The sequence below is a fragment of the Marmota flaviventris genome, chromosome 3 (genome assembly GCF_047511675.1).
Source record: "Marmota flaviventris isolate mMarFla1 chromosome 3, mMarFla1.hap1, whole genome shotgun sequence".
NCBI lineage: Eukaryota > Metazoa > Chordata > Mammalia > Rodentia > Sciuridae > Marmota > Marmota flaviventris.
In genome coordinates this window covers 116,402,635-116,428,620 of record NC_092500.1, presented here as the reverse complement: position 1 = coordinate 116,428,620, position 25,986 = coordinate 116,402,635, and positions in this window count along the sequence as shown.

Sequence of the window (25,986 nt, the reverse complement as noted above, 5' to 3'; positions counted from 1 at the left end):
ACATCCCTGTTGGAGAGCTCTCCACCCTTGAAGAGGGAGTCCCCTCGATAAACGATGCCATGGTATAAGAGATCCCCCCAACACCCAGGTTGGAGGATTCTTCCCTCTCGTGGGTGGAGTCCCCTCTAACCTGCGTGTGGAGGGAGCTCCCCCGACACCTCGGTTACAAGGGTCTTTCGCCTCAGGAGGGGGATCCCCTCGACACTGGGTGCGGTGGGAGTTCCTCCAATCACCCTCTCTTTGGAAGGCTCTCCCCCGTTGATGGGGGAGTCGCTTCGCCTTAGGGTGCGGTGGGAGCACCCCACATACCCAGGTTGCAGGGTGCTCCCCACTAGATGCGGGAGTCCCATCGACCCAGGGTGCTGTGGGAGCTCCCTCTGACACCAAATTTGGAGGGTTTTCGCCCCTCAATGTTGGAGACCCCTAGCCCCAGGGTGCGGTAGGAGTTCCCACCAACACCCAGGTTGGAGGGGTCTCCACCTTTGAAGGGGGAGTGCCCTCAACCTGGTGTACGGTGGGAGCTCCCCCCGAAACCTTTGTTGGAGGGGTCTCCCTCCTCGAGGAAGGATTCCCCTCCACACGTGGTGCAGTGAGAGCTCCCCATGACACGCTGGTTGAAGGGGTCTCCCCGCTAAGGAAGGAGTCCACTCTACCCAGGGTGCAGTGGGAACTTTCCCTGAAAACCTAGTTGGAAGTGTCTCCCTCCTTGAAAGGGAGTGCCCTCGACCCAGGATGGGGTGGGAGCTCTCCCCGACACCCTGGCTGGAGGGGTCTGCCCCCTCGAGGGGGAGTCGCCTCATCCCAGCATGTGGGGTGTGATGGGAGCTCCCCCTCACACTTCTGATGGAGGCATCTTACCCCTCGAGGTGTGAGTCCCCTGACTCAGGGTGTGGTGGGAGATCCCCCGACACCCTGGTTGGAAGGTTCTCTCTTATTGAGAGGGGAATCCCCTCTACCCGGGGTGTGGTGGAAGCTTTCCCAGACACCCTGTTTGGAGGGGTATCCCCCACGAGGGGGGCATCTCCTCGAACAAAGGTGTGGTTGGAGCTCTCCCCGACACCCTGGCTGGGAGGTCTCCCCCGTAGAAGTGGGAGTCACAGCGACTCAGATGCAGAGGGAGCTCCACCTGACACCTAATTTGGAAGGGTCTATCCAGTAAAGGGGTGAGTCCCCTCGACCCAGGCTGCGGAGGGAGCTTTCCCCAACACCCAGTTGGAGAGGTCTCCCCTTCAAGAGGGGAGTCTCCTCGACCCAGGGTGCTGTGGGAGGTCCCCCCAACAACCTGGTTGGAGGGGTCTCCCCGCTCGAGGGCCAAGTCTCCTCAAAACTGGTTGTGGTGGGAGACCCCAACACCTTGGTTGGAGGAGTATCCCTCCTCGATGGGCAAGTCTCCTCGAACTGGGGTGCAATGGGAGCCCCCTTGACACTGATTGGAGTTGTCTCCCCCCTCAAGGAGCACGTCCCCTCGACCCGGGTGCGGTGGAGCTGCCCCCTACACCCTGGTTGGAGGGCTCTCCACCCTCGAGGAGGGAGTCCCCTCGATAAACATTGCAATGGTATAAGAGATCCCCCAATACCCAGGTTGGAGGATTCTTTCCCCTCGAGGGTGGAGTCCCTTCTATCCGGCTTGTGGAGGGAGCTCTCCCTTGACACACTGGTTGGAGGGTTCTCACCTTCAGGGGGGATTCCCCTCAACCCGAGGTGCAGTGGGAGCTCCCCCGCACCACAGTTACAAGGGTCTCTCCCCTCAGGGGGAGAATCCCCTCAACACAGGGTGCGGTGGGAGTTCCTCCAAACACCCTCTCTTTGGAGGGCTCTCCCCCCTCCAAGGGAGGTTCCCTCGCCCGGGGTGCTGTGGGAGCACCCCACAATACCCCAGTTGCAGGGTTCTCCCCCCCTCGATGTGGGAGTCCCATCTACCTGGGGTGCAGTGAGAGGTCCCTCCCACACCAAGGTTGGAGGGTTCTCGCCCCTCAAGGGAGGAGACTCCTAGCCCCAGGCTGTGGTAGGAACTCCCACTGACACCCAGGTTGGAGGAGTCTCCACCTTTGAAGGGAGAGTGCCCTGGACTGGATGTACAGTGGGAGCTCCCCCTGACACTCTGGTTGGAGGGGTCTCCACCCTCAAGGAAGGATTCCCCTCTACACGTGGTGCATTGGGAGCTCCCCTTGACACCCTGGTTGAAGGTGTCTTTGCTCTTGAGGAAGGAGTCCCCTCTACCAAGCGTGCTGTGGGAGCTTTCCCTGAAAACCCGGTTGGAAATGTCTTCCTCCTTGAGGGGGGAGTCTTCCCCCTTGAGGTGTGAGTCCGCTTGACCCAGAGTGTGGTGGTATCTCCCCTGACACCCTGGTTGGAAATTTCTTTCCCATAAAGGGGGAAATCCCCTCAATCCGGGTTGCGGTAGGAGCTTTCCCAGACACCCCGTTTGGAGGGGTTTCCCCCCTTGAGGGGGGCGTCCCCTCAAACTGAAATGTGGTTGGAGCTCTCCCCGACAACCCGGCTGGAGGTCGCCCCCCGTAGAAGTGGGAGGCACTTCGACCTGGATGCAGAGGGAGCTCCACCGGACACCTTATTTGGAAGGGTCTCACCGGTAGAGGGGTGAGTCCCCTAGACCCAGGCTGCCGAGGGAGCTTCTCCTGACACCCAGTTGGAGGGGTCTCCCCTTCAAGAGGGGAGTCTCTTCTACCAGCATGCTGTGGGAGGTCCCTCCGATACCCTGGTTGGAGGGGTCTCCCGCTCGAGGGTGGAGTCGCCTCAACTCAGAGTGTGGGGTGTGATGGGAGCTTTCCCTGACATTATGTTGGAGGGATTTCCCCCCTCGAGGTGTGAGTCCTCTGGACCGGGGGTGCTGTGGGTGCTCCCCTGACACCCTGGTTGGAAGATTATCCCCCATAGAGGGGGGAATCCCCTCAACCCCGGTTGCTGTGGGAGCTTTCCCAGACACCCTGTTTGGAGTGGTCTCCCCCTTGAAGGGGGTATCCCCTCGCACGGAAGTGCTGTTGGAGCTCTCCTTGACACCCCTGCTGGGGGTCTCCCCCCCATAGAAGTGGGAGTCACTTCGACATGGATGCAGAGGGAGCTCCACCAACAACTAATTTGGAAGCGTCTCCCCCATAGAGGGGTGAGTCTCCTCCACCCGGGCTGCAGAGGGAGCTTCCCCAACACCCAGTTGGAGGAATCTCCCCTCAAGGGGGGAGTTTCCTCGACTTGGGGTGCTGTGTGGAGGTTCTCCTGACACCCTACTTGGAGGGGTCTTCCCCCTGGATGGCAGAGTCCCCTCATCCGGGGTGCAGTGGGACCTCTCCAAATCACCCTGGTTGGAGGGGTCTTCCATATCTAGGGGAGAGTCCATCTCGAGGGTTGTGGTGGGAGCCCCCCTCACACTTTGGTTGGAGGAGTCTCCCCCCTTGAAGGGCAAGTCACCTCGAACAAGGGTGCAGTGGGAGCCTCCTCGACACCTTGATTTGAGTTGTCTCCCCCGTCAAAGAGCATGTCCCCTCAAACTGGGGTGCAGTGGAGCTTCCCCCTACAATGCAGTGGTATAAGAGATTCCCCCAACACCCAGGTTAGAGGATTCTTCTCCCTTGAGGGTGGAGTACCCTCTAACTGGCACATGGAAGGACCTCCCCCTGACACCCTGGTTGGAGGGGTCTCGCCCTGGGGGGGAGGATTCCCCTTGACGGAGGTGCAGTGGGAGCATCCCCTGACACCTGGGTTACAAGGGTCTCTCCCCTCAGGAGGGGAATTCCCTCGACACGGGGTGTGGTGAGAGTTCCACCAAACATCTTCCCTTTGGAGGGCTCTCCCCCCCTCGAGGGGGGAGTTCCCTCTCCCCGGGTGCAGTGGGAGCACCCCATGATACCCCGGTTGCAGGGTTCTCCCCCCCTCGATGCGGGAGTCCCATCCACCCGTGGTGCAGTGGAAGTTCCCTCTGACACCAGAGTTGGAGGGTTCTCGCCCCTCGAGGGAGGAGACCCCTAGCCCCAGGGTGTGGTAGGAGCTCCCACCGACACCCAGGTTGGAGGGGTCTCCACCTTTGAAGGAGGAGTGCCCTCCACCGGGCCTACGGTGGGAGCTCCCTCCGACACCTGGTTGGAGGGGTCTCCCCCCTCAAGAAAGGATTCCCCTGGACACATGGTGCATTGGGAGCTCCCCATGACACCCTGGTTGAATGTGTCTCCCCCCTGGAGGAAGGAGTTCCCTCTACCCAGAGTGCAGTGGGAGCTTTCTCTGAAAACCTGGTTGGAAATGTCTTCCTCCTTGAGGGGGGAGTCCCCTCGACCCAGGATTCATTGGGAGTTCCCCCCGACACCCCGGTTGGAGGGGTCTTCGCCCTCGAGGTGGCACTCGCCTCAACCCAGGGTGTGGGGTGTGGTGGGAGCTCCCCCTGACACTTCTGTTGGAGGGGTTATCCCCCTCGTGGTGTGAGTCCCCTGACCCGGGGTGTGGGAGGGTCTCCTCCGACACCCTGGTTGGAAGTTCTTCCCCATAGTGGGGGGAATCCCCTCGACCCTGGTTGCAGTGGGAGCTTTCCCAGACACCCTGTTTGGAGAGGTCTCCCCCTTCGAGGGGGGTGTCCCCTTGACCCGAGGTGTGGATGGAGCTCCCCCAGATACCCCAGTTGGGGTGTCTTCCCCGTAGAAGGGGTAGTCACTTCGACCCAGATGCAGGGGGAGCTGCACCCCGTACCTAATTTGGAAGGGTCTCCCCCCTAGAGGGGTGAGTCCCCTGGACCTGGTCTGCAGAGGGTGCTTCCTCTGACACCATGGTTAGAGGGGTTGCCCCTTAGAGAGGGGAGTCTCCTCATCCTGGGGTGCTGTGGGAGGTCCTTCCAACATCCCTGGTGGCGGGGACTCCTCCCTTGAGGTCAGAGTCCCCTCACCCGGGGTGTGGTGTGACCTCCCCCCGTCACTCTGGTTGGAGGGGTCTCCCCACTCGAGGGCCGAGTCCTTTCAAACCTGATTGTGGTGGGAGCCCCTTTGACACCTTGATTGGAGGGGTCTCCCCCATAGAGGGAAAAGTCCCCTCAAACCAGGATGCTGTGTGAGCTCCCCTCAACACCACAGTTGGAGAGGTCTCTCCTGTACAGGGTTGAGTTCCCTTGAGCCGAGGTGCAGAGGGAGCTCCCCCTGCACCCTGAATGGAGGGATCCCCCCTCTCAAGGGAGGATTAACCTCAACCTAGGGTGTGGTGGTAGCTCTCACGGACATCCCGGTTGCAGGTGTCTCCACCCTGAAGAGGGGAGTCCTCTCCACCCGGAGTGTGGTGGGAGTTCCCCCCAACACTTCTGTTGGAGGTGTTTCCTCCCTCGGTTGTGAGTCCCCTTGACCTGGAGTGTGATGGGAGCTCCCCCTGACACCCGGGTTGGAAGGGTCTCCTGAGTAAAGGGGGAACACCCTCGCCCGGGTGCGGTGGGAGCTGTCCCGGATACCACGTTTGGAGGTGTCTCCCCCATAGAAGGGGGTCGTCACTTTGACCTGGGTGCAGAATGAACTTCACCAGACACCCTCTTTGGAGGGGTTTTCCCCAAAGGGGGTGAGTCCCTTCCACCCAGGCTGAAGAGGGATGTCCCCCTGACACCCCAGTTGGATGGGTCTCCCCACTATATCTCGACCAGGGATATAGTGGCACCTCCCCCAATCACCCCGGTTTGAGGGGTCTCCCCCCTCGAGGGGCAAGCCCCTTTGACCTGGGGTTCAGTTGGAGGCCCCCTGACACCTTGATTGGAGGGTTATCCCCCTTGAGGGGCGAGTCCCCAGGACCTTGTTTGTTGTGAGAGCTCCCCACGGACACCCGGTTGCAGGAGTCTTCCACCCGAGGGGCGAGTCCCCGCCACCCGGAGTGTGGGGGAGCTCCCCCTGACACCCCGGTTGCAGTGGTCTCACCACTGGAGGGGCGAGTCCCCTCTACCATGGGTTTCTGTGAGAGCTCCCTACCAACCCCCTTTTCAGGGGTCTCCCCCCTCGAGGGCCGAGTCCTTTCAACCTGGAGTTTTTCTGGGAGCTTTCCCTGACATCCCATTTGGAGGGGTCTCACTCCTTGAGGGGGGAGTCCCCTTGACCCAGAGTGCGGTGGGAGCTCCCCTCAACACTACTGTTGGAGGGGTCTACCCTCTTGAGGTGTGAGTCCCCTCTACCCAGGGTGTGGTGAGTGCTTTCCTCAACACCCCATTTGAAGAGGTCTCCCCGCTCGAGGGGAGAGTCCCCTCTAAACGAGGTGTGGTGAGAGCTCCCTCCAACACCCCTGTTTGAGGGGTCTCCCCCATAAAAGGTGAGTCACTTCAACCTGGATGCAGAGAGAGCTCCCCCCAACACCCCTTTTGCAGGGGTTTCTCCCCGTAGAGGTGTGAGTCCCCTCTACCCGAACTGCGAAAGGAGCTCCCCCTGACACCCTGGTTGGAGGGGTCTCTCCCCTCCAGGACGGAGTCTACTAGACCCAGGTTGTGGTGGGACCTCCCACTAAACCCCCTGTTGGGGGCGTCTCCCCCTTTGAGGGGCAAGGCCCCTAGCACTAGGGTGTGGTGGAGAGCCCCTACACCTTGGTCAGAGGGGTCTCCTCTCTCATGGGCCAAGTGTCCTCGAACCATGGGGCAGTGGGAGCCCCCCTGAAACCTTGGTTGGAGGGATCTCCCCACTCGACGGGTGAGTCCCATCGACCTGGGATGCAGTGAGATTTCCCTACACCCCAGTTGTAGGGGTCTTTCCCCTTGAGGGGTGAGTTCCCTCGGCCAGGGGTACAGTGGGAGCTCTCCTTGACACACCGATTGCAGGGGTCTTCCCTCTTGAAGGTCTATTCCCTTCGACTCAGGGTGCAGTGGGAACTCCCCCAACACCACCATTGCAGGGGTATCCCCCCTCGAGGGGCGAGTCCCCTTGGCCCTGTGTGTGGTGGGAGCTCCCCCAATACCCGGGTTGGAGGGGGTCTTCACCCTGGAGGAAGGATTCCTCTCGACCCAGGGTGCAGTGGGAGCTACCCCCACACCCTAGTTGGAGAGGTCTCCACCCTCGAGGAACGAGTCCTCTCAACCGGGGTTATGGTGGGAGTTTTCCCCGACACCTCTGTTTTAGTTGTCTCCCCCATCAACAGCGACTCTCCTCGACCCAGGGTGCAATGGGAGCTCCCTCAAACCCCAGTTGTACGGGTCTCCTCCCTCAAGGGGCGAGTCCCCTCAACCCATGGTACTGTTGGAGCTCCTCCCGACACCCAGGTTGGAGGGGTTCCCAACAGGAGTGGGGAGTCCCCTCCACCCTGGTCTGGTAGGAGCTCTTCCCGACCCCTCAGTTGGAGGGGATGCCCTTTCCAGGGGGGAGCTTCCTCGACCTGTGGTGCAGTGGTAACTCCCCTGACACCTCGGTTGGAGAGTCTCCCCCCCCAAAGGGGGTGTCCCCTTGACCCAGGGTGTAGTGGGAGCTCCCCCCACACCCCGGTTGGAGGGCTCTCCACCCTCAAGAAGGAAGTCCCCTCCAGTCGGGATGTGGTGGGAGCACCCCCTGACATCCCAGTTGTATGGGTCATCCCCCTCGAGAGACGAGTCCCCTCAAACTGTGGTGCGGTGGGAGCTCCCCTGGACACCTCAATTGCAGAGGTCTCCCTCCTCAAGGGGTGAGTCCCCTCTACCTAGGGTATGGTGGGAGCTCACCCGACTACCCGGTTGCAGGTTTCTCCCCCTTCAAGAGGCGAGAATCCCTTGACCCGGGGTGTGGTGGGAACTCCCCCCATACCTCAGTTGCAGGGGTTTCCCCCCCCCCATGCAGGGTGAGTCCCCTTGACCCAGGGTTCTGTGGGAGCTGCCCCCAACACCCCAGTTGGAGGGCTTTCCCCTCTAGAGGGTAGAGTCCCCTCGACCTGGGTGTGGAGGGAGTTCCACCCAATACCCCATTTGGAGGGGTCTCCCCCCTTAGAGGGGTGAGTCCCCTCGACTCGGGATGTGGAGGGTGCTTCCCCCGATTCCGGGGTTGGAGGGGTCTCCCCTTTGAGGTTGGAATCCGCTAGACCCAGGTTGTGGTGGGAGCTCCCCCAGACACCCTGGTTGGAGGTTTCTCCACCTTCCAGGGTAGAGTCCCTTTGACCAGGTGTGCGGTGGGAGCTCCTCCCGACACACCGGTTGGAGGACTCTCCACCCTGGAGGGGGGAGTCCCCTCAACCCAGGGTGCAGTGGTATAGAAGCTCCCCTGACACCCCTTTGGAGGGGACTTTTCTCTCTAGGGGGGAGACGCCTTGATCTGTGGTGCAATGGGAGCTCCCAGCAACACGCTGTTTGGAGGAGCCTTCCCCATAGTGAGGTGAGTTCCCTCGATTGAGGTGCTCTGGGAGCACCCCCAGACACCCCAGGTAGAGTGGTCTCCCTCGTAGATATGTGAGTCCCTTCGAACCAGGATGCAGAGAGAGCCACCCCGACACCCTTATTGGAGTGGTCTCCCCCCTCAAGGGGGCATCCACTTGACCCAGAGTGCAGTGAGAGCTCCCCCCTACACCACAGTTGGAGGGGTCACCCCCTTGAGAGGAAAGTCCCTTAGACCCGGGGTGCTGTGGGGATCTCCCTCCATACCCCGACTGGAGGGGTCTCCTCCGTAGAAGGGGGAGTCACTTCAACCTGGGTGCAGAGGGAGCTCCACCTGACATCCCATTTGGAGGGGTCTTTCCCGTAGATGGGAGAGGCTCCTCAACCCGGGATGTGGAGGGAGCTTTCCCCAATATCCGGGTTGTATGGGTCTCCCCTTCAAGGGTGGAGTCCCCTAGACCCGGGTTGCTGTGGAACCTCCCCCCCTGGTTAGAGGGGTTTCTCCCCTCGAGGGATGAGGCTTCTCACACTGTGGTGCAGTGGGAGCCCCCCCAACTCCTTGGTTGGAGGGCTCTCCTTCCTTGAGGGGCGAGTCCCCTTGACCTGGGTTGTGGTGGAAGCTCCCCCGGCACCCCTGTTGCAGGGGTTTTCCCCCTCGACCCAGGGTCCAGTGGAAGCTCTTTCTAAACCCCATTTGGAGGGGTTCCCCCTGGAATGGGGATCCCCTCAGTCGGAATACAGTGGGAGCTCCCCCGACACCTGGTTGGGGGGGGTTCTCCCCATGAAGATGTAGTCCCCTCATTCCGGGTGTGGTGGGAGCTCCCCCCCCCGAACCTTATGGGAGAGGTCTCCCCCCTTGTGGGTGGAGTCCCCTTGACTCGGGGTCCAGTGAGAGCTCCCTCGGACACCCCAGTGGGTAGGGTCTCCCCCTCAATGGCGGAGTCCCCTCAACCAGGGTGTGGTGGGAGCTCCCCCCAACACCCCACTGGAGGGGACTACACCCTCAAAGGGAATCCCCTCGACCTGCGGTGTGGTGGGAGCAGCTCCCTCACCCCGGTTGGAGGGGTCTACATTCTCGAAGGAAGAGTCCCCTAGACCCAGGGTGCGGTGGGTGGTCCCCTGACACCCCAGTTGGAGGGCTTTCCTCCTTCAAGGTGGGGGTCCCCTCGACCTGGGGTCTGGTGGTGGCTCCCCCGACTCTCCATTGGAGGCCCATCTACCCTCAAGGGGAAAGTCCCCTCGACCCAGGGTGCCATGTTATAGTGCTCTCCCAACACCCAGGTTGTAGAGGACTCCCCAATTGAGGGGGGAGTCCCCTCATCCCGGGGTGCAGTGGGAGCTCTCTCAGACACCCAGGTTGCAGAGGTCTCCTTCCTTGACGCAGGAGTCCGCTCAACCGGGGGTGTGGGGGCAGGTCCCTACAACACCCCAGTTGGAGGGTTCTCCCCCAGCAAGGGGGGAGACCCCTCAACACGGGGTGCGGTGGGAGCTCCCCCTGACACCTGGTTGGAGGGGTCTCCCCCCTCGAGATGGGAGTCCCCTTGACATGGGGTGTGATGGGAGCTTCACCTACACCCTGTTTGGAGCGGTCTCCCCCTCAAGGGGCGAGTCTCCTCGACCCGAGGTCCAGTGGATGATTCCCCCGACACCCCGGTTGCAAGGTATACCCCCTCAAGGGGCAAGTACCCTCCACCCAGGGTGCAGTGAAAGCTCTCTACGACAACCCGGTTGCAGGGGTCTCCCCTCTTGAGGGGCGAGTCCTCTTGGCATGGGGTGTGGTGTAAGCTCCCCCAGACACCACCTTTGCAGGGGGCTCCTCCTCAACTGGAGAGTCTCCTTGACCCAGTGTGCTGTGCGAGCTCACCCCAACATCCCGGTTTCAGGTGTCTCTCCCCTCAAGAGGCAAGTCACCTTGACCCAGAGTGAGGTGGAAGCTCCCCCCAACACCCAGATTGGAGGGGTCTCCACCCGCAAGGGGCGAATTTCCTCCACTCGGACTGAGGTGAGAGCTTACCCCGACACCCCGGGTGAAAGGGGCTACCCCCTGGAGATGGGAGTGCCCATTACCTAGGTGGGTGCTCCTTCTGACATCCTTGTTGGAGAGGTCTCCCCCCTACACTCCAGTTGGAAGTGTGTTGCCCCTCGAGGGGAGAGTCCCCTCCACCCGGGGTATGGTGGGAGCTCCCCCTACACCCCGTTTAGAGGGGTCTCCCTCCCTCAAGGGGCGAGTCCCCTCAACCTGAGGTGCAGTGGGATATCCCCTAGACACCTCAGTTGCAGTGTCTCCCCCTCCAAGAGGTGAGTACCTTCGAACTAGTGTGCGGTGAAAGCTCCCCACGACAACCTTGTTGCAAGGGACTCCCTTCTTGATGGGAAAGACCCCTCTACACAGGGTGTGGTGGGAGCTCCCACCGACACCACCATTGCAGGTGTCTCCCCCCTCAAAGGGAGAGTCCCCTCAAACCAGGATGCAGTGGAAGCTCCCCCTGACATCCGAGTTGGAGGGGTCTATCCCCTCGAGAGTAGAGTCCCCTCGACCTGGGGTGTGGTCGGAGCTCCCCCCGACACCCAGGTTGCAGGGATCTCCCCACTTGAAGGGGAAGTTCCTTCCCCCAGGATGCGGTGGGAGCTACCCCCAACACTCAGTTTGGTGGGATCTCCACCCACGAGGGGCAAATTTCCTCGATCCGGAGCACAGTGGGAGCTCCACCAGACAACACTATTGGGGATTCTCCTTTCTTGAGGGGCAAATACCCTTGACACGGAGTTCGTAGGGAGTTTGCTCCGAAACCCGGGTGGAAGGTTCTCCCCCCACAATGGGGGAGCCCCCTCAACCCAGGGTGCAGTGTGAGATCTCCCTGACATCCCATTTGCAGGGGACTTTCACTTCGAGAGGTGAGTCTCCTCCACCCGGGGTGCAGTGGGTGCTCCTCCTGAGACTCTGGTTGCAGAGATCTCCACCCTTGAAGGGGGAGTCCCCTCGACCCAGGGTGTGGTGCTAGGTCCCCCAGAGTCCCTAGTTGCAGGGTTCTCCCCACTCCAAGGACGAGTCACCTCTACACGGGGTGCAGTGGGAGCTCCACCGACACCCCAGTTGGAGGGGTCTCCCCCCTCGAGGGGCAGTTCATGACCCGTGGTGCGGTGAGAGCTCCCCCAAAAAAATTGGTTGAAGGGGTCTCCTTCCTCGAGGGGGAGTACTTTTAACCAGGGGTGCTCTTGGAAATACCCTGACTCTTTGGTTTGAGTGTTCTCCCCTCTTGAGGAGCGAGTCCTCTAGACCCGGGGTGCAGTGGGATCTCCCCCAGACACCCAAGATGCAGGGGGCTTCCCCCTTGAGGGGCGAGTCCCCTCCACGTGTAGTGTGGTGGGAGCTCACTCTGACACCCCGGTTGCAGGGGTCTCCCACCTCAAGGGGTGAGTCTCCTGTATCCCAGGTGTGGTGGGAACTCACCGGGACACCCCGGTTGGATGGGTTTCCCTCAAGGGGGGAGTCCCAAAGACCCTGGGTGTGGAGGTAGCTCCCCTCGACACCCCGGTTTGAGGTGTCTTCCCCATCAAGGGGAGAGTCCCATTGACCCAGGATGTGGTGGGACCTTTCCCCGGCATCCTGGTTGCAGGGGTCTCCCCCCTCAAGAGTCGAGTCCCCTACACCTGTGATTCAGTGACAGCACCCCCAGACACCTCAGTTGGAAGGTTTTCCACCTCGAGGGGCAAGTCACCTTCACCCAGGGTGAAGTGGAAGCTCCCTCCAACACCCCAGATGGAGTGGTCTCCCCCCTTGAGGGGAGAGTCTCCTCGACCTGGGGTGTGATGGGAGCTAGCCTGACACACCGGTTGGAGGGGTCTACCCTCTCAAAGAGGGAGTCCCCTAGACCCAGGGAACAGTGCGAGCTCCCCTTGACTCCCCGGATGGAGGGTTCTCCTCTCTAGAGGGGCAAGTCCCCTCCACCCAGTGCTGTGGGAGCTCCCCACAACAGCCCGATTGGAGGTGTCTCCCCCCTATAGGTGGGAGCTCCCTTGACCCAGGGTATTTGGGAGTTCCCCCCGACACCCCAGTTGCAGGGGTCTCCCTTCCAGGGGCGAGTCCCCTCAACCTAGGGTGCAGTAGGAGCTCCCTACTGACACCCAAGTTGCAGGGGTTTTTCCCCTCAAGGGGCGAGTCTCCTTCACTCGGGGTGTGCTGTGAGCTCCCCCGGACACCCCGGTTGCAGGGGTCTCCCCCTTCCAGGGGCGAGTCTCCTCCTCTCAGGGTGAGGTGGGAGCTCCCCACTGACACCCCGGTTGCAGGATTTTTTCCCCTGGAGGGGCAAGTCTCCTAGACTCAGGGTGTGGTGGGAGCTCCCCCGGACACCATGATTGCAGGAATCTCCCTTCTTGAGGAGCGAGTCCCCTCGACCCGGGTTGCAGTGAGATCTTGCCCTGACACACTGGGTGGAGAGGTCTCCCCCATCTAAGGGGGATTCCATTCAACCCGGGGTGCAATGGGAGCTTCCCCCCAACACCCCGGTTGGAGGGGTCTCCCCCCTCAAAAGGAAAGTCCCCTCGCCATGGGGTATGGTGGGAGCTCCCCTGGCACCTCTATTGGAGGGGTCTCCTTCCTCAAGCCACAAGTCCCCTCAACCTGGGTGTGGTAGAGCTCCCCCGGCACCCCAGGTGCAGGTTTCTACCCCCTCAAGTGGGGAGTCCCCTCAACAAGTGGTGCAGTGGGAGTTCTCCCCGACACCCTGGTTGGAGGGATCTCCCCCCTCGAGGGGAGAGTCTCCTCAACCCGAGGAGTGGTGGGAGCTCCCCTTGACACCCTGATTGCAGGGTTCTCCTCCCTCAATGGGCGAATCCCCTTGACCAAGGGTGTGGTGAAAGCTGCCCTCAACATTCTGGTTGCAGGGGTCTCCCTCCTCAAAGGGGAGACCCCTCGACCCTGGGTGCAATGGGAACTCCATGCACACCCTGGTTGAAGTGTTCTCCCCCCTCAAGGGACGAGTGGAGGTGAAGAGGTCTCCCCCCTCTATGGGGGAGTCCATTAAATTCGGGGTGCCATGGGAGCTCCCCCCAACACCATAGTTTGAGGGGTTTCCCCCTTGAAAGGAAAGTCCCCTTACCCCGTTGTGCGGTGGGAGCTCCCCGACACCTCTATTGGAGGGGTCTTTTTCCTCCAGGTGAGAGTCTCCTTGAGCCAGGGTGTGGTGGGAGCTCCCCATGACACCCCGGCTTCAGGGTTCTCCTCCCTTGATGGGTGAATCCCCTTGGCCCAGGGTGGGGTGAAAGCCCCCCCCCCCACACACACCCCCTGGATGCAAGGGTCTCCCATCTCAAGGGGCGAGTCCCCTCCACCCGGGGTGTGGTGTGAGCTCCACATGACACCCAGGTTGAAGAGTTCTCCCCACTCAAGGAACGAGTCCCCATGACCTGGGATGTGGTAGGAGCTCTTCCTGACACCCTGGTTGCAGGGGTCTCACCCCTCAAGGTGCGATTCCCTTCGATCTGGGAGCGGTAAGATCTTTCCCCGACACCCTGGTTGCAGGGGTCTCCCTCCTCGAGTGGGGAGGCCCCTTGACCCAATGTACGGTGGGAGCTCCCACAAACACCCCTGTAGCAGGGGTCTCTCCCCTCGAGGGGTGAGTCCTCTCGACAGGGTGCGATAGGAGCTCCCCCGAAACCATGGTCAGAGAGCCCTCCACCCTGGAGGGGGGGGTCCCCTCACTCCGGAGTACAATGGTATTTGAGCTTTCCCTGACACTCCGTTTGGAGGGCTTTCCACCCATAAGGGGGAAGTATAAATGACATGGGGTCTGGTCAGAGCTTCCCCCAACATCCCTGTTGGAGGGTTTTCCACCCTGGAGGGGGATGTCCACTCGACATGGGGTGCAGTTGTATACAAGCTTCTCCCAACACTCCTGTGGAGGAGGTCTCTCAATTTGTGGGGTGAGTCCTTTCCACTTGAGGTGCAGTGGGAGCTCCCCACAACACCCGGGGTGGAGGGGTCTCCTCCTATGAGGGTGGAGTCCCCTCTACCTGGGGTGTGGTGGGAGCTCCCCCCACACCCCGGTTGGAGGGGTTCGCACCTCAAGGGGGGAGTACCCTCCACCCGGGGTGTGGTGGAAGCTCCCTCTGAAACCTCCAGTTGCAGGAGTCTCCCCCCTTGAAGAGCGAGTCCCCTCGACCCAGAGTGTGGTGGGAGCTCCCCCTGACATCACGGTTGCAGGGGCCTCCCCCATCAATTGGCGAGTACCCTTGAGTCAGGGTGCGTTGGGAGCACCCCCCAACAAAATGATTGTAGGGGTCTCCTCCCTAGAGGGGAGAGTCCCCTCAACCTAGGGTGTGGTAGGAACTCCCCCATCACCCATGTTGGAGATGTCTCCCCCCTCAAGGGGGGCGTCCCCTTGACCTGGTGTGTGGTGGGAGCTCCCTTGACACACTGGTTGAAGAGACCTCCCCACTCAAGGGGCGAGTCCCTTCGACCCATATGCATTGGGAGTTCCCCCCAACAACCTGGTTATAATGGACTCCCCCTTCTAGGGGAAAGTCCCCTCCACCGACCGGGGGTGTGGTGGGAGCTCCCCCTGACACCGCTATTGTAGGGGTCTCCTTCCTCGAGGGCCAAGTCCCCTCCATCTGGAGTGTGGTAGGAGCTCGCACTGACACCCTGGTTTCAAGGGTCCCCCCCCGGAAGGGGAGGTTCCCTCCATCTGGGGTGCAGTGAGAGCTCTCCCCAACACCCAGGGTGTTGGGGTCTTCCCCCTCTAGGGAAGAGTCCACTCCTCCCAGGGTATGGTGGAAGCTCCCCCGCAAGCTCTGGTTGAAGTGGTCTCCCTCCTTGAAAGGGGAGTCCCCTCAACCTGGGGAGCAGAGGGAGCTCGCCCCGACACCCCAATTGGAAGAGTCTCCCCCCTTGAGAGGGAAGTACCCTCGACCTGGGGTGCAGTGGGAGCTCCCACTGACACCCCAGTTGCAGGCATCTCCACTCTCAATAGGTGAATCTGTTTGACCTTGTGTGTGGTGGGAACTCCCCCTGACACCCTGGTTATAGAGGTCTCCCCCATAGAGGGGCGAGTCCCCTCAACCCTGGGTACAGAGGGAGCTCCTCCTGACACCCCGGTTGGAGGGTCTCCCTGCTCAAGGGGGAGTCACCTTTATCTAGTGTGCAGTGTGAGCTCCCCTTGACACACTGGGTGGAGGGGTCACCACCTTGAGTAGGGAATCCCCTGACCCACGGTGCAGTGGGAGCTTCCCCTGACACCCCAGTTGGAGTGGTCTCCCCCCTCGAGAGGAGAGTCTACTCCACCCCAGGGTGCAGTGGGAGCTCCCCCCTACACACCAGTTGGAGGGTCTACACTCTCGAAGGGGGAGTCCCCTCGACCCAGGGAACAGTGCGAGCTCCCCTCAACACCCTGGATGGAAGGGTCTCCCCCCTATAGGTGGGAGTCCCCTTGTCCCTGGGTAGATGGGAGCTGCCCCCAACACCTCGGTTGCAGGGATCTCCCCCCTCGAGGAGTGAATCTTCTTGACCAGGGTTTGGTGGGAGATCCCACTGACACCCCAGTTGGAGGGGTCTCCCCCCTTGAGGGGGGCGAGTCCCCTTGACCAAGGATGTGGTGGGAGCTCCCCCCGAGATTCCGGTTGCAGGGTCCTCCCCCTATTGAGAGTCAAGTCCCCTTGACCCGGGTTCATTGGAGCTCCCCCCAAAACACGATTGTAGGGGTCTCCCCCATAGAAGGGAGAGTCCCCTCAACCTAGGGTGTGGTAGGAGCTACCCCATAACCCATATTGGAGATGTCTCCCCCCTCAAGGGGGGAGTACTCTCAACCCAGGGTGTGGTGGGAGCTCCTCGACACACTGGTTGAAGAGACCTCCCCCCTAAGGGGCAAGTCCCCTCGACCAGGGGTGCAGTGGAGCTCCCCCCATCATCCATGTTGGATATGTCTCCCCCCTCAAGGAGGGAGTCCCCTCGACCCAGGGTGTGGTGGGAGCTCTCTTGACAGACTGGTTGCAGAGACCTCCCACCTTGAGGGGCAAGTCCCCTTGACACGCAATGCATTGGGAGCTCTCCCCAACAACCTGGTTGAAGGGGTCTCCCCCATTGAGAGGCAAGTACCCTTGACCTGGGGTGCAGTGGGAGCTCCTCTGACACCGCCATTGGAGGGGTTTCCTTCCTTGAGGGGCGAGTCCCTTCAAAGTGGGATGCAGTTATAGCTCGCCCAGATACCCCGATTTCAAGGGTCTCCCCCCTTGATGGGGAAGTCCCCTCGATTTGGTGTGTGGTGAGAACTTGCCCCAACACCCAGTGTGTAGCGGTCTTCCTCATTTAGAGAGGAGTCCACCCCAGGTATGGTGGGAGATCCCCCCACACCCCAATTGAAGGGGGCTCCCTGGTGGAAAGGAGAGTCCTCTTGACCCACGGTTCGGTGGGAGCTCCCTGCGACACCTGTATTGGAGGGGTCTCATTCCTCCATGAGCAAGTTCCCTCAACCCGGTGTGCCATGGGAGCTCCCCCAATACCCTGGTTGCAAGGGTCTCCAACCCTTGAGTGGGTAGTCCCCTCAACCTCCAGTGTGGTGGGAGCTTCCTCTGAAATCCTCTTTGGAGGGGTCTCTCCCCTGGAGACGAGAGTCTCCTTGACCCTGGGTGCGGTGGGAGGTCCCCCCAATACCCAGTTCAGGGGTCTCCCCCTTGAGGGGCCAATCTCTGTGACCTTGTTTGTGGTGATAGTTCCCACAGACACCCCGTTGGAGGGGTCTTTGCCCTCGAGGGGCAACTCCACACTACCCAGGGTGCAGTGGACCTCCTTCCGACACCCTAGTTGCAGGGATCTCTGCCTTCCAGGGGCGAGTCCCCTCGACCCAGGGTACGGTGGGAGCTCCCCCTGACACCCTGGTTGCAGGGGTTTTTCTCCTCGAGGGGCGAGTCTTCTCTACACAGGGTGTAGTGGGAGCTCCCCTGGACACCCCAGGTGCAGGGGTCTCCCTTATGGAGGGGCGAGTCCCATTGACCTGCGGTTCAGTGAGAGCTCGCCCCAACACCCAGGGTGAAGAGGTTTCCTCTCTCTAGGGGAGAGTCCATTCAATATGGGGGTGCTGTGGGAGCTCCCCTCCACCCGGTTGGAGGGGCCTCCCCCCCTCGAAAGGAAAGTCCCTTCACCCCGGGATGCGATGGGAGCTCCTCCCAACAACCCAGTTACAGGTGTCTCCCCTCTCGAGTGGGGAGTCCCCTCATTAAGCGGTGCTGTGGGAGTTCCCCTGGACACCCTGGTTTGTGGGATTTCCCCCCTGGAGGGGCAAATCCCCTTGACCCAGGGTGCGGTGAAAGCTCCCCCAAAACCCCAGTTGCAGGGGTCTCCTGCCTCAAGGGGTGAGTCTCCTCGACCTGGGGTGTGGTGGGAGCTCCACGTGACACCCCGGTTGAAGGATTCTCCCCACTGAAGGGGCTAGTGTCCTCGACCCGTGGTGTGGTAGGAGCTCTTCCTGACACCCCAGTTGCAGGGGTCTTCCCCACAAGTGGCGAGTCCCTTCGACCTGGGAGCAGTGGGATCTTTCCCTGACACCCTGGTTGCAGGGGTCTCCCTCCTTGAGTGAGGAGTCCCCTTGACCTGGTGTATGGTAGGAGCTCTGCCAGACACCCTGGTAGCAGGGTTCTCCCCCCTCGAAGGGCGAATCATCTCAACCCAGGGTGTGGTGGGAGCTCCTCCTGACACCCTGGTTGGAGGTCTCTCCACCCAGGAGGTGTGCAATGGTTTCCCCCTATGAGGGTGGAGTTCCTTTGACCCAGGGTGTGGTGGGAGCTCCCCCGACACCCTGGTTTGAGGGATCTCTCACCTGGAGGGGCCAGTCATCTCGACCTGGGGTGTGATGGGAGCTCCCCCTGACACCCTGGTTGCAGGAGTCTTCCCCTTTGAGGGGCAAGTCCCCATGATCCAGGTTGTGGTGGGAGCTCCGCCTGACACCCCGGTTGGAAGGGTCGTCCCACTCGAGGGGGGAATCCCCTTGACCAGGGGAGTGGTGGGAGTTCCTTCCGATACCCCCCTTGGAGGGGTCTCCCCCATCGAGGATCAAGTCCCCTCGACTTCGGATGCAGTGGGAGCTCCCCCCGACACCTGGGTTGCAGGGGCCTCCCCCATTGAGGGGTGAGTCCCCTTGACCCAGGGAGCATTGGGAGCTCCCCCATGACAACATGATTTTAGGGGTCTCCCCCCTCAAGGGGCGAGTCCCCTCGACCAGAGGTGTGGTGGGAACTCCTGCCATCACCCATGTTGGCGATGTCTCCCCTGTCGAGGGGGAATTCCTCTCCACTCGGGGTGTGGTGGGAGCTCCCTCGACAGACTGGTTGCAGAGACCTCCCCCTTTGAGGGGCGAGTCTTCTTGACCCATGGTGCATTGGGAGCTCCCCCCAACAACCTAGTTGTAGGGGTCTCCCCCCTTATAGGGCAAATCCCCTCCATCTGGGATGCAGTGGGATCTCCCCCTGACACCGCTATTGGAGGGGTCTCATCAATGAGCAAGACCCCTCGACTCAGGGTGCCGTGGGAGCTTCCCCCATACTCTGGTTGCAGGTGTCTCCCTCCCCTTGAGTGGGGAATCCCCTTGACCCACGGTGTGGTGGGAGCTCCCCCCGACACCCTGGTTGGAGGGATCTCCCCTCTCAAGAGGAGAGTCTCCTCGACCCTGGGTGCTGTGGGAGGTCCTCCCCAAAACCCGGTTCAGGGGTTTTCCCCCTCCAGGCGTGAATCCCCATGACCTTGGGTGTGGTGATAGCTCCCCTGGACACCCCGGTTGGAGGGGTCTTCACCCTCAAGGGTCGAGTCCACACTACCCGTGGTGCAGTGGGATCTCCTCCAGACCCAGGGTGGAATGGGAGCTCCCTCTGACACTCCAGTTGTAGGGGTCTCACCACTCGAGAGATGAGTCTCCTCAACCTGGGGTGCAGTGGAAGCTCCCCTCGACACCCATATTACAGGGGTCTCCTGCCTTAAGGGGCGAGTCCCCTTGACCCGGGGTGCAGTGGTAGCTCCCCCCAACACCTCTGCTGGAGGGTTCTCTCCCCTAGTGTGGCAAGTACCCTGGACCCAGCGTTTAGTGGGAGCTCCAATTGACACCCCGGTTGGAGGGTTCTTCCCCCTAGAAGGAGGCGTCCCCTAGACCCGGGATGCTGTGGAAGCTCCCCCTGACACCTGGGTGGAGGGATTTACCCCCTCGAGGGGGGAGACCACTCGACCCAGGGTGCAGTGGGAGCTCCCCCCCAACATCTCTATTGGAGTGGTCTCCTTCCTTGAGGGGCAAGTCCCCTTGATCCAGGGTGCGATGCGAGCTCGCCCTGACACCCTGGTTGGAAGGGTCTCTCCCCTCGAGGGGGGAGTCCACTCGACCTGGCATGCAGTGGGAGCTCCCCACGACACCCCAGTTGGAGGTTTCTCCCCCGTACAGTGGCAAGTCCCCTTGACCCGGGGTCAGTGGGAGCTGATCACGAGACCCTGTTTGGAGGGGTCTCCATCCTCGAGGGGCAAATCCCCTCAACCCAGGATGCGATGTGAGCTTTCCCTAACACCCTTATTGAAGGGGTCTCTTCATCAAGGTTCGAGTCCCCTCAACCTGGCATGTGGTGGTTGCTCCCCGTGACACCCCATTTGCAGGGTTCTCCCCCCTCAATGGGTGAGTACCCTCGACCCAGGGTGCGATGGGAACTCCCCTTGACATCCCGGATGCACGGGTCTCTTCCAGTGAGGAGCAAGTTCCCTCGACCCAGGGTGCGGTGCGAGCTCCCCCAGACACCTCCATTGGTGGGGTCTCCCCCCCTGAGGGGGGAGTCTCCTCAACCCAGGGTGTGGTGTGAGCTCCTCTCGACAACAGTGGTATAGGGGACTCCCTCCTCGAGGGGGGAGGCCCTTCGACCTGGGGTGCGGTGGTAGCTCCCCCCGACTCCCTGGTTGGGAGGGTCTCCACCCTCCAGGTGGAGTCTCCTCCACCTGGGGTGCAGAGGAAGCTTCCCCCACACCTCTATTGGATGGGTCTCCTTCCGCAAGGGGTGAGTACACTTGACCTGGGGTGTGGTGGGAGCTCCCCCCTACACCCAGAATTGAGGTGTCTCTGCCCTCGAGAGGGAGTCCCCTGACCTGGGTGCGGTGGGAGCTCCCCCTTACAACCCGGTTGTAGGGGTCTTCTCCCTCGAGGGGCGAGTTGAATTGACCTGGGATGAGGTGGGACCTTCCCCCAACACCCCTTTTGGAGATGTCTCCCCCCTCAAGTGTGGAGTCCCCTCAACCCGAGGTGCTTTGGAGCTTCCCCCAACAACCCGCTTGTAGGGATCTCTCCCCCTCTAGGGGCAATACCCCTTGAACAAAGGTGCGGTGGGATCTCCCCCGGAACCCGGAGTGGAGGTGTCTCACCCCTTGAGGGTGAAGTCTTCTCAAACCAGGGTGCAATGGGAGCTCTGCCTGAAGCCCCGGGTGTAGTTGTCTCCCCCCTCAAGGGGCAAGTCCCCTCAAACCAGGGTCCGGTGGGAGCTCCCCAGACACCGCAGTAAATGGGTCTCCCCCCTATAGGGGGTAGTCGCCTCGACTCCTCCTGACATCCCGGTTGTAGGGGACTCCCCCCTCGAGGAGTGAGTCCTCTTGACTCTGTGAGGCGGGAATTCCCCACTACACCCCTCCGTTGGAGAGTTCTCCCCCATAGAGGGGCGAGTCCCCTAGACCCAGTGTGCGGTAGGAGTTCCCCCCGACACCCCAGTTGGAGGGGTCTCCCCCATGGTGGGAGGAGTCCCCTTGACATGGGTTGTGCTGGGAGCTCCCCCCGACACCTAGGGTTGAGGGGTCTTCCCCTTTGAGGGGCGAGTCCCGTCGACCCGGGGTGAGGTGTGAGCTCCCGCTGACACCCCGGTTGCAGTTGTCTCCCCCTCACAGGGCATGTCCCCTTGACCCGGGATGCGGTGGGAGCTCCCCTTGATACCCCAGTTGTAGGGGTCTCCCCTCTCGAGAGATGAGTCCCCTCAACCAGTTGTGTGGTGGGAGCTCTCACTGACACCCCAAATGGAGGGGTCACCCCCTCGAGGGCGAGTCCCCTCAACCTGGGATTTGGTGGGAATTCCCCACAACACCCCGGTTCCAGGGGTCTACCCCATCAAGGGGTGAGTCCCCTCAACCTGGAGTGCAGCCAGAACTCCTCCCAACAAACTGGTTGCAGGGGTCTTCCCTCTTGAGGGGCGAGTCCCCATGACCCTGGGTGTGGTGAGAGCTCCACCCTACACCCCAGTTTCTGGGGTCTCGCCCCTCGAGGGGCGAGTCTCCTCAAATCGGAGTGCGGTGGGAGCTCCCCCCAACACCCTCGAGGTGGGAGTCCCCTCAACCTGAGGTGCAATGGGAGCTTCCACCAACACCCGGTATGTGGGGGTGTCCCCCCTCTAGGAGAGAATCCCCTCGACACAGGTTGCGGTGGGACCTCCCCCGAAACCCCTATTGCAGGGGCCTCCCCACTCGAGTGGAGAGTCCCCTCTAACCAGTATGCATTGGGAGCTCCTGGCAACACCCCGGTTGGAGAGGTCTCCCCCTTGAGGGTGGAGTCCCCTGAACCTGGGGTGCGGTGGGAACTCCCTATTACACCTTGGTTGGAGGAGTCTTCCCCCCTCAAGGGGCGAGTCTCCTCAACCCAGGGTGTGTTGAGTGCTCCTTCCAATACCCCGGTTGGAGGTATCTCCCCCCTAGGAGGGTGAGTCCCCTCGACCAGGGTGCATTGGGAGCTCCCACGACACCTCAGTTGGAGGGCTCTCGCCACTCGAGGGGGTGTCTCATCGAACCTGGGTGCATTGGAAGCTCCCAATGACACCCCATTTGGAGGGGTGCTGCCCTTCGTAGGGCGTTTCCCTGTACCTGGGGTGAATTGGGATCTCCCCCAAACACCCTGGTTGGAGGGACCTTGCCCCTCTAGAGTGGAGTCTTCATGACCCTGGGTGTGTTGGGATCTCCCCCCACACCTCTGTTGGAGGGGGTCTCACCTCTTGAGGGGGAAGTCCCCTCGACAGTGGTGTGTTGGGAGCTCCCCGTGATTCCTCAGTTGGAGGGCTCTCCTCCTTGGAGTGCGTTGAAAGCTCGCCCGACACCCTGGCTGGAGGGCTCTCCTTCCTCGGGGGGAGTCCCCTTGACCCAGGGTGCCATGGGAACTAACCCCAACACCACAGTGGCGGTCTCTCCCCCTTCGGGGGGAATCTCCTGGAACCATGGTGCGGTTGGAGCACCCCCAGACACTCTGGTTGGATGGCTCTTGTGCCTTGGAGGGGAACCCCCATGACCCAGGGTGTGGTGGGAGCTCTCCAGGACACACCAGTTGGAGGGCTCTCGCCTCTCACGGCAGGAGTCCCCTCGACTAGTGGTGCCATGGGAGCTCCCCCCAACACCCCGGGGGGAGGGGTGTCGCCCCTCAGGGTGGGAGTCCCCTTGACTAGGGTTGAGTTGGGGGCTCCCCCCAACAACACAGTTGCAGGGGTCTCGCCCCTCGGGTGTTGGAGTCCCTTCGACCCAGAGTGCATTGGGAGTGCTCCGTGACACCCCGGTTGGAGCAGTCTCGCTCCTCGAGGGGCAATCACTTCGACCTGGGGTGTGGTGTGTGCTCCCCCCATAATCCCGGTTGGAGGGGTCTTGCCCCTTGGAGGGTGTAGTCCCCACGACCAGAGGTGTGATGGAAACTTCCCCGACACCCGAGGTGAGATGGAAACTCCCCCGACACCCCAGGTGGAGCGGTCTCGTTCCTGGGGGGGAGGGGGAGACTCCTCGATCCAGTGTGCGTCAGGAGCTCCCCCAACACCCCAGTTGGATGGGTCTTGCCCCTTGAGGGGTGATTCTCCTCAACACGGGGAGCGTTGTGAGATCCCCGACACCATTGTAGGAGGGGTCTCGCCCCTCGAGGGGGGTGTTCCCCTGACATGGGGTGCATTGGGAGCTCTCCTCGACACCCCAGTTGGAGGGTTCTCGCCTCTCGGGCTGGGAGTCCCTTCGACTCGGGGAGCTGTGGGAACTCCCCCCGACACCCCAGTTGAAAGGGTCTCGTTGCTTGGGAAGGGAGTCCCCTCGACCTAGGGTGTTTGGGGAGCTCCCCTCCAACACTTTTGTTGTAGCGGACACTTTTGTTGTAGCGGTTTTGCCCTTCGAGTGGGGAGTCTCCTGGACTCACGGTGCATTGGGAGCTCCCCCCAACACCCTGGTAGGATTGCTCTCCCCCCTCAGGGGAGGAGTCCTCTCTACCAGGGGTGCATTGGGAGCTCCCCCCAACACCCTAGTTGGAGGGCTCTCGCCCCTTGAGGTGGAAGATCCCCCGACAACCCAGTTGGATGGCACTCGCCCCTCGGGAGAGGAGTCCCTTCAACCTGGGTTGCAACGGGAGCTCCCTGGAAATCCGGGTGTAGGGGTCTCGCCACTCATAAGGAGTGTCCCCTTGACCCTGGGTTCATTGCAAGCTCCCCCAACACCCTGATTGGAGGGGTCTTGCCTCGAAGGGGGAGGCCCCTCGACCCAGGGTTCATTGCAAGCTCCCCCTGACACCTCAGTTGGAGGGGTCTGGACAAAAGGAGGGGGTGTCCCTTTGACCTGGGGTGCATTCATAGCTCCTCCCCACACCCCAGTGTGAGGGGTATCACCCCTCTAGGGGTGAGTCTTCTAGACCTTGGGTGTGTTGGGAGCTCCCCCAGACACCCCGGTTGTAGGGGTCTCGCCCCCCAAGGGGGGGGAGTGCCGTCGATGGGGGTGCATTGGGAGCTCCTTCTGACACCCTGATTGGAGGGGTCTCACTTTTAGAAGGGAAAGGCCCCTCCACACGGAGTGAGTTGTCAGCTCCGCCCGACACCCCAGTTAAAGGTGTCTCACCTCACGATGGGGGAGTCCCCTCGACCGGGGGTGTGTTGGGAGATCTCCCCAACATACCCTGGTTGGAGGGCTCTCCTTCCTAGGAGGGGAGTACCCTCGACCCAGGGTGCATTGGGAACTAACTCAGACACCTTGGTTGGAGTTCTCTTCCCCCTTCGGGGGGAGTTCTCTTGAACCAGGATGTGTTTGGAGCTACACCCAACACCCCAGGTGGGGGGAGCCTCCATGACCTGGTTTGCAGTGGGAGCATCCCACAACATGCTGGGTGGAGTGCTCTTGCCCCTCGGGGGTGGAGTGCTCTCGCCCCTCGGGGGTGGAGTCCCCTTGATGAGGGGTGAATTGGGAGCCCCCCCAGATACACCAGTCGGAGGACTCTCCCCACTCCGGTGGTGAGTCACCTTGACCCGGGGTGTGGAGGGAGCTCCCCTCATACCCTGGTTCAAGGGCCCTCACCCTTCGTGGGGGAGTCCACTTGACACGGGGTGTGGTGCGTGCTCCTCCCGACACTGCGTTTGGAGGGGACTCATCCCTTGGGGAAGGAGTCCCCTCAACCTGGAATGCATTTTGAGCTCCCCAGCCACTCCAATTGGAGGGCTCTCGTCCCTTGGGTGGGGAGTCCACTTGACTCAGGGTGCGGTGGGTGCTCCCCATGACAGCCCGGTTGGATTGGTCTCGCCCCTCGGCGAGGGAGTCCCCTTGACCCGGGGTGCATTGGTACTCCCCATGAAACCCGGGGTGCATTGGTACTCCCCATGAAACCCCATGGTTGTAGCGGTCTCGCCCCTCAGAGGGGAGTCACCTCAACCAGGTGTGCATTTGAGCTTCCCCTGACACCCCAATTGGAAGGGTCTCACCCCTAGAAGGGGGATCCCCTTGACTCGGGGTGCATTGGGAACTCCTTCCAACACCACAGTTGGAGGGGTCTTGCCCCTTGAGGGGGGTGTCCCCTCGACCTGGGTTGCATTGTGAGTTCCCACCGACACCCCAATTGGAGGGGCTTGCCCCAAGAGGGGGGAGTCTTCTGACCCTGGGTGCATTGGGATTCCCCCCGGCACCCAGTTGGAGGGGTCTCGCCCCTTGAGGGGGGATTCCCCTCTACCAGGGGGGAATTTAAGCTCCCCCCGACACCATGATTGGAGTGGACTCACCCCTAGAATTGGGAGACCCCTCAACCCGGGTTGCATTGCCAGCTCCCCCCGACACCCTGGTTGGAAGGTTCTCCTCACTCAGGGCGATGTCCCCTTGACCCAGGGTGTGTTGGGAACTAACCCCGACACCCCGGTTGGAGGCCTCTCCCCTTACGGGGTGGGAGTCCCCTTAACCCGGGGTGCAGTTAAAGGCCCCCTGAGACCCCGGTTGGAGGGTTCTTGTGCCTTGGGCTGGGAGCCCCTTAGACCCGGTGTGCTGTTTGAGCTCCCCCCAACACCCCGGATGGAGGGCTCTTCCCCCATGGGGGGCAAGACCCCTCTACCTGGGCTGCTTTGGGAACTCTCCCCTACAGCCTTGTTGGACAGCTCTCCCGCCACAGGGGACCAGTCCCCTCTACCTGGGGTACATTGGGAGCTTCCCAGGACACTCGAGTTGGAGAGCTCTCACACGTCTGGGGGAAGTCCCCTCAACCCGGGTGCGGTGGGTGCTCCCCCAACACCCTGGTTGGAGGGGTCTTGCCCCTCAGGGGGAGAGTCCTCTTCACCCAGGGTGGGTTTTTAGCTCCCCCAACCACTCCATTGGAAGGGTCTCGCCCCTCTAGGGGGAAGTCCCCTTGACCCTGGATGCGGTGGGTTCTCCCGAAGACACAGCATTTGGAGAGGACTTGCCCCTGGGGGGGGGGGGTGAGGAGTCCCCGTAACCCAGGGTGCATTTTGAGCTC